Source organism: Lycium barbarum, chromosome 7 (assembly GCF_019175385.1).
Source record: "Lycium barbarum isolate Lr01 chromosome 7, ASM1917538v2, whole genome shotgun sequence".
NCBI lineage: Eukaryota > Viridiplantae > Streptophyta > Magnoliopsida > Solanales > Solanaceae > Lycium > Lycium barbarum.
This window is the reverse complement of record NC_083343.1, coordinates 126,612,212-126,623,901: the sequence shown is the minus strand read 5'-3', so window position 1 is coordinate 126,623,901 and position 11,690 is coordinate 126,612,212. Positions and strand designations below refer to the sequence as shown.

Sequence of the window (11,690 nt, the reverse complement as noted above, 5' to 3'; positions counted from 1 at the left end):
TTTTTTCAACATAAATAAATTTCTAACACGTTTTTATTCTCACAAATGAATTAAGGTGGCTCAGTTGGTTGAGTGCGGACTATCATACAGAAGTGGGGTTTATCTTATGCTCACTCAAAGGATAGGATTACAGGTCCCTTATCATAAAAAAAAAAAGGGAATAAACTTTCAAAATCCAATATTTTATTTTTCGATTAATTTTTTTAAAAATTATTCATTCTCCTTAATGAGTCTTCAAAAAATACTAATATTGACCATCTCTTATTTTTAGGAAGAAGCAAAAGGCTAATATTAAAAAATTATTTTTCAATTAATGTCATTAATTAATTTTTTTAAAGCGTGTGTCACGCTTTAAAAGTTCATTTATTTTGGAATAGAGGGAATAGAAATATTAGGGACCAGGCAAAAGTCAAAACTGGGGTTTAAAAATTGTGACCGACATTAACATAATTCGGGCTTGGAGTTGGGGCATAATTACGGGGGAATGCCACTGGTGACAGTAATTTTGGATCTTAACTCTACAGTAAGTACACGTGCGCGTGAAGTAAAGCTATAATGTTCAACTATAGTTACTGGCCGTTGCAGTAAAAGTAACAATCAATCAATGTAACAAACTAACTGGTCAAAACTAGATTTTGGTAAATCTAGTAACGTTGGTAAATCTAGTAGGAGAAGAAAAACGTCAATTTCTTTTGGTATTGAGCTAAAAATTTAGTATTGTCTTATTTCTTGTTTGATTATTAATTCTAGGATAAAGTATACTAGAAGTAGAAATGGTACTCGGATAAGTTATTTCTATCAGATGATAAAATAATTGTATCAGGTTTAAGTATTTCGAGATGAAACAATGAAAATGACAAAAAATACCCTGAGATCCCTTAAACCGTTTTTTTACTAAATAAGATAGAAGGTATTTTAATAAATAAACAATTTCTTAAACATTATTCAATGCATATTATTCTAATACAACATACAAAACAATCATTAACAGATAATACCATAATAACAAATCTTATCATAACTAATCCAATATATCAAATCATAACATAACGTGTCTTCAAATCAAGTGATTCCTGAGGACATCACATGTCAAAACAAGCGTACAAGTTACAACATCATTTACGACTTAATGAAAAGTCCTATGATTTTTCTGCAGTGGAATTAGCCGGATAGGTTTATAACCCAAAAGTCATAAGTTAGAAATCTAACTTATGTCTTTAGCTTATTTTTATTATTTTGACTTAAAAATAATGCTTTTCTTTCTCAAATACTTAAAAATTATTTTGATTTAATAGCACCTAAAATAGGTCAATCCAAACAGTATAGCCTTTTTCTGAGATAACCAAATATCCAAATATATAGTATAGCCTTTTTCGGAGATAACCAAATATGGGCTTGACATGTGTTTTTAACTTTTAATTCCTTCTTCTATTTTTTGTTTCCACTGAATTTATTTTTGATGTTTATGGTATTGACGATCAAATCCACCATTAGAGACCAGTGTGTGCTTCTCAGAATTTCAATCACTCTTTCACAATCCCAACCATTCTTCTTTTTTATTAATTGTTCTTTTTTTAAGTAGTGAAGCTACGAATTTTGATTAAGATAAAATATAGGGATAATTTCAGAAACCTCCTTTTTAAGGTTGGCTTAATAGTGATAGCACACTATAAGAAAGTACACAAATGACAATAACTCTTTGGCAACAAAAATAATATTGACTATTGTTGCAAAAAATACTATTGACTATTGTTGAAAAAAATAAAAATAAAATTGTTATCATATATTAACTATTGTTGCAAAAAGTATTTTTGATAACAACAAAAAAAGTTATTGCACGTCGTTGCAATAACAGCCGATAGGAAAAGTTTACGCAACAAAAAAAAATTGTTGCCAAAAGTACTCTCTGCAACAATAGTCAATACAATGGCAACAAAAAAAATTGTTGGTTAATGTCTTCTTTCCTGAAGTGGCACTAATTTCCCTTATGAGTTATGGTATTACTTACTTCCCTTCTTTTGATTTCTTTGTAATAATTCTTTTAATATATTTCTTTGCAACAGTTCTTTTAATGTATTTATTCTTTTAATTTCCACATTAAAATCATGTACTATGAGTACCAAAAGATATTCGCAGTAGGGATCTAATAGTTCAGTTGGTTAGCTATCTGAACTTTCTCCTTATTGATGAGGGTTCGAATCTCACGTTGTAATCACCTCCCAATTTCCCCTTCTCCTACTCCCTATGTAATAAAAATAATTTTTTTTAAAAAAAAGAGATATTCGCACAAAATTAAAATCACCATGCAAAGAGTACACTATACAATCAGGGGTGAATCTACTAAGGAGTTACGGAGTGCCACGACACCCGCAAGCTTCTTCGGCCAAAACTCTCTATCTCTCTATATATATATATATATAAGAAACACTATAAGATATTGGAGTGCCACCCGTAGTAACAATAGTAGCCATAGTGCTAGTGTCAGTGGATCTAGCTTTCCTCTATTTTACCAGGATCGAATCTGGCATGATGAACGTTGTTTTAAATTTCATAACATTTCAGTCTCTATACAAATACACCTACGGACTACAACACTTGCTAGTTGACACTCTTATTTTTTAAATGTTGACTATTTTATTTGTTTATAATCTATATCTATATCTATATTATATTTAAAGCATGAAGAACTTTAGAAATATTGATTGAACTTTTTGCTCTTCATTAAAAGACTCTACAATAGATAAAATTGTCATTTATTATTTTCCTCAAATTATTATTAATTATATTTATAATATTTCACCTATTTTATTTTTTGAAAAAGTAAAAAACCCACCGTTATTTTTGGAGTCCTTTTTAACTTAATTTGGCAAATATTATAATAGTCATTCAATAATTCTTCTAATATTTAGGACTTTAAAATAAATTAAAATTAGGTTAATAAATCTTTCCTTATTTAATTTATTCAATATAATATATTTGTTAAAAAGAAGTAATAACAAAGGAAAATCACATTAAAATTTAAAAGGAGTACCTTTTGTGTGGAAAAAACAAAAAACTACCTTGTGGATGCTTTAGGTTTAGGATTCTTTCAATTTTTCTTTGTTTGGGATTCTTGCTACCAATTAGGATTTCTTTGTTTGGGATTCTTCCTACCAATTAGAATTCATTATAGGTTTAGAGTTCTAGAGCATGTGAAGAGGGATATATTAAGTAAATATCAATGCTTAATTGGTCTTACTATCAACGTAGTATTGATATTATTGTTTTTGGTCAAACATAGTGCCTGGCTCGATTTGTTTTAGCTCTTAGCTATTTGTGCTCAATTATGCTACTCATTTGTTATTTCAGCTTTGAATTTTATATCGATTTGCAATCTAATTCACAATCTTTTAATTTTTTTTTATTTTTTTTTTTGCAGAAAAAAATGCTAAGAAGGATTTCTCTATGATGAATCTGGGGTGGAAGAAAGATGGTGAATAGGTTCATCGTAGACGAGGCGGTCAATCATGATAACTCCATTATCGTCTTACACCCTGCTACTGTGGACAAACTTCAGCTTTTCTCATCAAGGTTTTCAATTTAATCTTCTAACTGAAACTCTCTATATTGTACTTATAGTGGGATTTTTTTGGATAAATATTTACAGAATTTGATATCATTGTTTAGTAATATTTAGTAATATTTTGATGATAACTTTCTAGGTTTCGATTTTGAACTATCTAATCGCATAGTGTTTGAATTATTTAATGGCGTAGCGTTTGAACTATTTAATGGCTTAATTGTTGCTTGCTTAGGTTCTCGGTAACTGTTTTGTTGTTTTTAGATGTGTAAAGTGGCATAAACCTCTTTCCGGGTAAATTTTAAACTGACATGTAATTTACATAATAAACTTCATAATTGATTGTATACTTGTCGCATACTTTACAATTTATTGTCGTTATAAGCATGTTTAAAGCTTTTCTTCTTTGTATCTTTTAGTGCTCTTCAATTATGTCTTTCTATTTGCTAACAAAAGATAACTTTTCCTACCATAGTTTGATTTTGCCCTTTTCTTTTTGTTCCTCTTTTTCTTAATACTGAAGTATTTTAGGTTTGGTCAGCATCTATTGTTTCTTTCACTTTCGAATGAAACCTGGTATGCATGGTTCATAGCCAAAAAGAGAACTTTCTAGGTTTTGATTTTGAACTATCTAATCGCGTAGCGTTTGAATTATGTAATGGCGTAGTGTTTAAATTATTTAATGGCTTATTTGTCGTTTGTTTGGGTTTTTGGTAACTCTTGCCGAGTAAGTTTCAAACTAACAGGTAATTTACATAATAAACTTCATAATTGATTGTATACTTATCGCATACTTTACAATTTATTGTCATTATAAGCATGTTTAAAGCTTTTCTTCTTTGTATCTTTTGGTGCTCTTCAATTAGATCTTTCTATTTGCGAAAGATAAATTTTCCTACCATAGTTTGATTTTGATTTTTTCTTCTTGTTCCTCAATTTCTTAATATTAAGGTCTTTTAGGTTTGGTGAGCATCTATTGTTTCTTTCACTTTAGAATGAAACTCAGGGTATGCATGGTTCATAGCCAAAAAGAGATTGGAGGGCCTGTGAAGAAGTCATGAAAAGAATAGATAATGCAATCACTGAAAGTACTTGCATCCTAACATAGACGATAGACCTAATTATAATCTTTCACCTAATACGTAGGACTTTAAAATTGATAGTTTGAATTCTACACATCTTTCTTTATAAAAATTGGTACTTCGTTGACTAGAATCCATGTGTACTATAGGAAATAAAAACATTCATGAATAATAGTCCTAAACTAAAAACAATTACTATTAACGTATCTCCAAGTAAATTTGGAGAGTCCTCAATTAAATACAATTGCTATAGGTTTCAATTTGAACTATCTAATCGCATAGCGTTTGAATTATTTAATGGCGTAGCGTTTGAACTATTTAATGACTTAATTGTCGTTTGCTTAGGTTTTCAGTAACTGTTTTGTTATTTTTAAATGTGTAAAGCGGCATAAACCTCTTTCCGGGTAAATTTCAAACTGACATGTAATTTACATAATAAACTTCATAATTGATTGTATATTTGTCGCATACTTTACAATTTATTGTCATTACAAGCATGTTTAAAGCTTTTCTTCTTTGTATCTTTTAGTGCTCTTCAATTATGTCTTTCTATTTGCGAAAGATAAATTTTGCTACCATAGTTTGATTTTGATTTTTTCTTCTTGTTCCTCTATTTCTTAATATTAAGGTCTTTTATGTTTGGTGAGCATCTATTGTTTCTTTCACTTTCGAATGAAACTCATGGTATGCATGGTTCATAGCCAAAAAGAGATTGGAGGGCCTGTGAAGAAGTCATGAAAAGAATAGTTAATGCAATCACTGGAAGTACTTGCATCCTAACATAGATGATAGACCTAATTATAATCTTTCACCTACTACGTAGGACTTTAAAATTGATAGTTTGAATTATACACATCTTTCTTTATAAAAATTGGTACTTCGTTGACTAGAATCCATGTGTACTATAGGAAATAAAAACTTAAAATTTTATTATTTACATTCATGAATAATAGTCCTAAACTAAAAACAATTACTATTAACGTATCTCCAAGTAAATTTGGAGAGTCCTAAATTAAATACAATTGCTATTACTGTATCTCCAAGTAAATTTGGAGAGTCCTAAACTAAATACAATTGCTATTAACGTATCTCCAAGTAAATTTGGAGAGTCCTAAACTAAATACAATTGCTATTAACGTATCTCCAAGTAAATTTGGAGAGTCCTAAATTAAATACAATTGCTATTACTGTATCTCCAAGTAAATTTGGAGAGTCCTAAACTAAATACAATTGCTATTAACGTATCTCCAAGTAAATTTGGAGAGTCCTAAATTAAATACAATTGCTATTACCGTATCTCCAAGTAAATTTGGAGAAAGACCTTCTTGTATTACTATATATAACTAATTAAGCCAGTCAGTGAGACAACATTTTTGTGGAGCTGACATTGTTGTTGATAATTGTAAGATGAAGCAACTATTTCGTTAAACAAAGTTTTTATTGGAGTTTGTGTTTGTACACTTTTGATTCTCTATAGCACTCAACTTTTGTTATACGTGAAACTCTCTATTTAAAGTAAATTAACGCTTTAAAATTAGACTTTTGATGTAATTTTTTTTGACTACATTGAAAGACATGTGATTGCTCTCTCATCTTACATAATTGTTTTATAGAGCACTTTCTCCTTCATATTTTGTATCTATATCTCTTTGGTGGTCTTTTAAGTCAAAAAGGTGCTTGATCCTATGGTACTATTTTCTTATTAAATGGGGTTTCACTTTTTTCTTAGGATTTCGCGGGCTAACGAAAAAATAGCTTTGAAAGGTATGTACTCCTTTTGTTTCAATTTATGTGACACTTTTCACTTATTAAAATTAAAATGTTGTGAACTTTGACGAATATTTTTAAATATATATTTTTTTTATCCTATTGACATGAGAAGAATTGCAACTTATAGTATTTTTCGTATAATTTTTTAATATGTAAATTTTAGTTTCAAAATTTTGAGTTGATCTAATCTCATTTAGCTTCGAAAATTAGTCAAATTGACTCTCGATAAATAAAAAGTGTCATATAAATTGGGACGGAGGGAATACTATTTTTAGCTTGATCATATGCTAATTTGAATTTTGCTCAAATAGGTTTCCTTTATCTTGTTCGATTTTGCTTTATTTTTCTTGGATTATTGTATATTTTTAGATCAATCCTATGTTACTTTTATTTTTTCAATTGATTCTCCTCTATGTTGTGCTGTTTTGTTTTATTGTGTTTGCACTATATATTTCTTTAGCGTGATCCCGTGTTAATTAATTTTTGACCACTTTTTCAGGAAAAATATATCCCTATGTCCATCAAATTCCAATTTTTCTTTTTTTACTTTGTTCTTTTAAGTTATGATTTGATTTCTTAATAGGTTCTTATTTTTTTTTTTATGTTGCGACACTGTTTTATATCCGTGATTTATTTTCCTATTAAATTCTAGACTGATTTGGTTGAATTATATTTAATTTATTCTTTAAATACTCAATTTAATTGGAACATGTTATTTCATTAGTTTTATTTTCATATCACCAAATTGATTAGACTTTCTAACACAAGTCTATTTTTACATCACTAAGTTCATTAGTTTTCTAACTCTTTTATTACTCCATCCGATTCATTTTAACTGTCGTTTTAACTTTTTACACTCATTAAGAATAATAAAAAATACAAGGAATAATTTACTAAGTTATCCCTATATATTAAGTGTTAGTTGAAAATTGAGGATTATTAAAAATAACTGTTATATCCCGTGTTTTTACACGCTTGGAAAAAAATTTGAGATATCTTTGATTTGTGATAAATAAGGTCAAAATTTAATTTTTACTTGACATAGGAGTTGTGCATGAAAGAATGTTGATGCGAAAGTGTCGAACAAGACTAAGGGCAAATTTGAGATTTTGGAAATTAGTTTCGGGAATTACAAAACGAGATTTTTAACGAATTGGGCTCAACAAAAATTTGAGAAAAATTGAGGCCCAAGACCACAAGGTGGCCGGCCATGGTCCAAAAATTACCAAGCCCATGAGTTAATTAATTAGTCATGTGCATGGTCATGTGACAAGTCTAGATAAGAAGACCAAGTCTTCATCTTTGTTCAATTAGAAGCTTCAAGAAAGACAAGAGAAATTGAGAGCCAAAAATAAGAGCCTATTCGGCTTGGCCATAGAAATTTCACCCTTGGAAATCTTGCTCCTAAAATTTTTCTCTTGGTGGATTTATACTAAGTTGAGGTCCCTCTACAACTTGGTGAAATTGGTTTGGAAGAAAGAGCATTTAATTCCTCAATTTAAACATATATTCAAGTGAAGAAGGTTGGAGGAAAAGGCAAGAATTTATTCCATATTGTTATGTTATAAAGGTTTGTTTGTGTTGTAGTATATAGAAATGAGTTGAAAGTATGGAAAAATTGAAGTTTGCAAAGTGGGTATGAAATATGGTGCATGGCCGAATATATATATATATATATACATTGTATGCTTATGGTGGATTGAAATTATGTTGTATTCTAGTTGTGTGTAGGATGGAATTCATATTGAAAATGAAAGTGGAATGAAATTGGTTGAAGTTGGAAATGTATAGGTTGGCCGTGTGATATAGAAAATGGAATGGGAATGAATTAAATTTTAATTAATATGTTAGTTGTGTTGTTGTAATCCTTGCAATGCAAATGAAGGGCTAATGAATTTAATTGGCATTGAAATTACTTGTATGTGATTATGAGAAATTATGCGGATTTCATATGATTTTCGTGTAAGTGTGAAAGTAAGATGCTAGAATGCAAACTAATGTTGTTGTAAGGAATTTGGAAGGAAGACAATGTGATTCAGGAAGTTTTGTTGAATTCGTAGAAGTTTTGGATGAAATATGATTTTGGTGGAAAATAGTATATCTTGTATATCGTGTGTATAACTTGGGGAAACGGTACAAAATGTTTCTAAAATTATATTGTGATGATTGTGATTGATAATGAATGTGAAGTTATTGATGTTAGTTGAAGATTTAGGTTGGAGCGAAGGTTATGTCGTTTTGTTAAAATGATGGCTAGTTGAAGGATATTATGTCTCTAATGTTTGTTGTTGAAGTTGATGTTGTTGTTTGGGTTGTTGTTGATGATTTTGAGCCGAGTTGAATTCTCGGGGGTGCTATATATATAGGGGAAATGCTGCCGAAATTTCGGTAGACAAAAATGAAGTTAAGCGAATTCTTAAACTTTGAAACCTCTAATTGGTAACTTTGACCATTTGCAGATTTTGGACGAAACGGGACTTAAGTTTTGGGCAAGCGTAAGTCGTATAAAAGGTATGTAAGGCTACCTATTTCTTCCTTTGGCATGTCTTAGTATGCTAGGTCGATATCGGAACCCCGGGAGCAATTCTGCTCCTCGAAATCCGAATTAGAAAATGGCTACTATTCATTCAATTCAATTGAAGCCTAATGATCCTATTTTGGCTAGAAAGTAACCAAATGTCCGAAACTTGTGCGAACGTATTCGGATTACTCCGAAACCTTTATGTATGACCATATAGACCTCAAATGTCCGTAAATCATGTCCGCCACCTCGACTTGACCCGAGGTGGGCCCGCTAAGTCCGAAACCCCTCTGTCAGCCCTATAAGGTTTATTTTGACATAATGTTGGAAAAAGGCTTTCACTTATGAATTTGACCTCTATAAAATAATGTTTGGGTCGCCACGATATTTTAAACTATATTTTAAACCACAACGACCATTTTAGAAATATTTTGTGAAATGAACCCGGTTTGGTTAATTATCAGAATTACTTCGACCACTGGGTCAACTTATGATTTTATTAACTTTATAAAAGTATTTCGACATTTTAAATTACAGTTTTGAAATATAAACATAACCTTGGGAGAACTTTCGTGAAGCAAACCCCGTAATGACCACTTGCTCAGTTTAGTTAGACTAACGGGCCGACGTATAACCATATTGGGCCCTATAGCTATTCCAATCCATAAAAATTGAATTAGCCGTCCATGATTCAATTCGTGCCCATTATTTTGATACCGTTCACAGGTCCTCGGGCCGGTTATCGATCACGCGAATTATGACAAGTCGACCATATGCTCTTTTTGCTGACGTGAGTATCCGAGTATAAGCATTTCGATACAAGCGCCCCGCTAGTGCGATTCTGATATAAGTATTCAGATATGACTATTTTGATCGAATCATCCGTTATGAATATTCCGATAGTATGTTCACTCACTCTCGCAAGTCTTATGAAACGCTTGGATATGTAAAATGACATTTTGTGGTCAACGTGTCCGTGAATATCACGTATCAATTCTGATCGTTCCGAAATACGTCTGAAATCCTCAAATGTCAATATGTGCTCACATCTATCGAGTCTGAAAGTGTGTGTATCTGATCTCTCACTAATCCGCTTATGTAAGCTATGTTGTCGTGCGCTATCTTCCTATGTTGCCTATGATGTTCTGAAATAAAACCGTGAGGGGTGGTCTGGGCTGAGCTCGATCCCCAAAGCGGATAGTATCGGCACTGTGTGATTCGATACCAGGCAGACGCGTTGGGAGTGTACTGGGCGGAGCTCGAGCTCCCGAGACTGATCCGTGACCCGTGTACTGGGCAGAGCTCGAGCGGGAAAAACGACAGTTTCTGCATGGGATGACCACTGTACTGGGCCGAGCTCGAGGTGGCATACCCTTTGTAGACGCGTACTTTGATATGATATGATTTGCTATGATCTGATACGATATATTTGTGTATGGTGTGACCACTGTACTGGGCTGAGCTCGAGGTGGCACACTCTCTGTAAACATCCTATGATTCTCAGGTTGCAATATCTGATTCGATACGCTACGGCGTTCTGATACGACTCTATTGTGCACTATGTGTGATCTGTGTCTGGAAAGTAAGTTTTGATATCCTGTTCGTCCTGAATTCCAATCGGCGTACCATATCGTCTGAGTACTCGGTAAGTCCCGTAATTCCTTTGATATAAGGCGATATCTGAGCATTCTGTATGTCCCGCCTTCCGTCTGTCACCTGGATCAGGTGGGCATAAGTTGCATCTGGAAACTCTGTACCCTTGGTAATCCGTTTGACAGATTATAGCGGTTTATATGATATGTGACCATCTGTATGACCTTGGCCTGGGAAGTGAGTGACTTTGATATTCTGGACTAATTACTTATTCTTGTACCGCTTGTTGCGATTATAGTTCTGATTTTTGTATTCCATGCTTTACATACTCAGTACATTTTTCGTACTGACCCCCTTCCTTCGGGGGCTGCGTTTCATGCCCGCAGGTACCGAAGCTTACAGTGGTGATCCGCCAGCCTAGGGTACACAGTACTATTTGGAGAGCTCCTTTGATCCGGAGCCCATACTTTTGGTACAGAACTGTTGTTGCTTATGATTTCGTTTGGGTACGGCGGGGCCCTGTCCCGTCATATGATTCTATTGTCTGTATAGAGGCCTGTAGTCATGCTTGTGGGTCATGGGTCGTGTTTGGTCAGCGATGTTTGTTTGATTTATGTCAGTCTGTTCCTTCGCTGCGTTGATTTGATTATCCTATGTTTTACGACACAAATAACGGTTTAAATGATATGTTCGAAATTTTGGGCACGCGAGAGTTACTATATGTATGCCTAAGTAAGATTTGGTCGGTAAGTACGTATGGGTGTCCACGTCGGACACTAGTCGCGGCCCATGGGGTTGGGTCGTGACAATAACTACTTCGTTAATGTTAACGGCATAGTTGGAAATAATTATCAATTTTAATTAGTCTTGATTTTCTAATGCGACAAGTATTTCTGGATAATCTTTTTGAGTTAAAGCGACAGTTAAAATAGGACCGAGATACTATTAATAGCTATGAGCAGCACAAGTTGCCCATTCTTTGATTAAAAAAGTTAATAAATTTTCTCTTCTAATTAAGTGCATGAACCATATTAGTTAATAAAAGTTATTTTATATTGAGAATGAAAAGCAAAATAAGATTTGACAAAAGAATATGTGCTATAAATAAACTAAAAAAAAATATGATGTTGAATGGCTGACAAATATAAAAACCCAAGAAGTGAGA

At 32.3% G+C, this 11,690-nt stretch overlaps 1 long non-coding RNA gene across 2 annotated transcripts; it reads left to right on the top strand.

Annotated features, from left to right (window-relative positions):
* Positions 1-6,026: 6,026 nt before the first annotated feature.
* On the top strand, positions 6,027-11,331 carry LOC132604260 (uncharacterized). 2 transcript variants are annotated; one of them, XR_009568684.1, is made up of 3 exons: positions 6,027-6,405; positions 8,871-8,922; positions 10,912-11,330. It is a non-coding gene; the product is annotated as an uncharacterized LOC132604260 (long non-coding RNA). The 2 variants fall into 2 exon arrangements; XR_009568685.1 differs by lacking the exon at positions 6,027-6,405 and adding an exon at positions 6,462-7,934 and having other exon boundaries at positions 10,912-11,331.
* Positions 11,332-11,690: the final 359 nt, after the last annotated feature.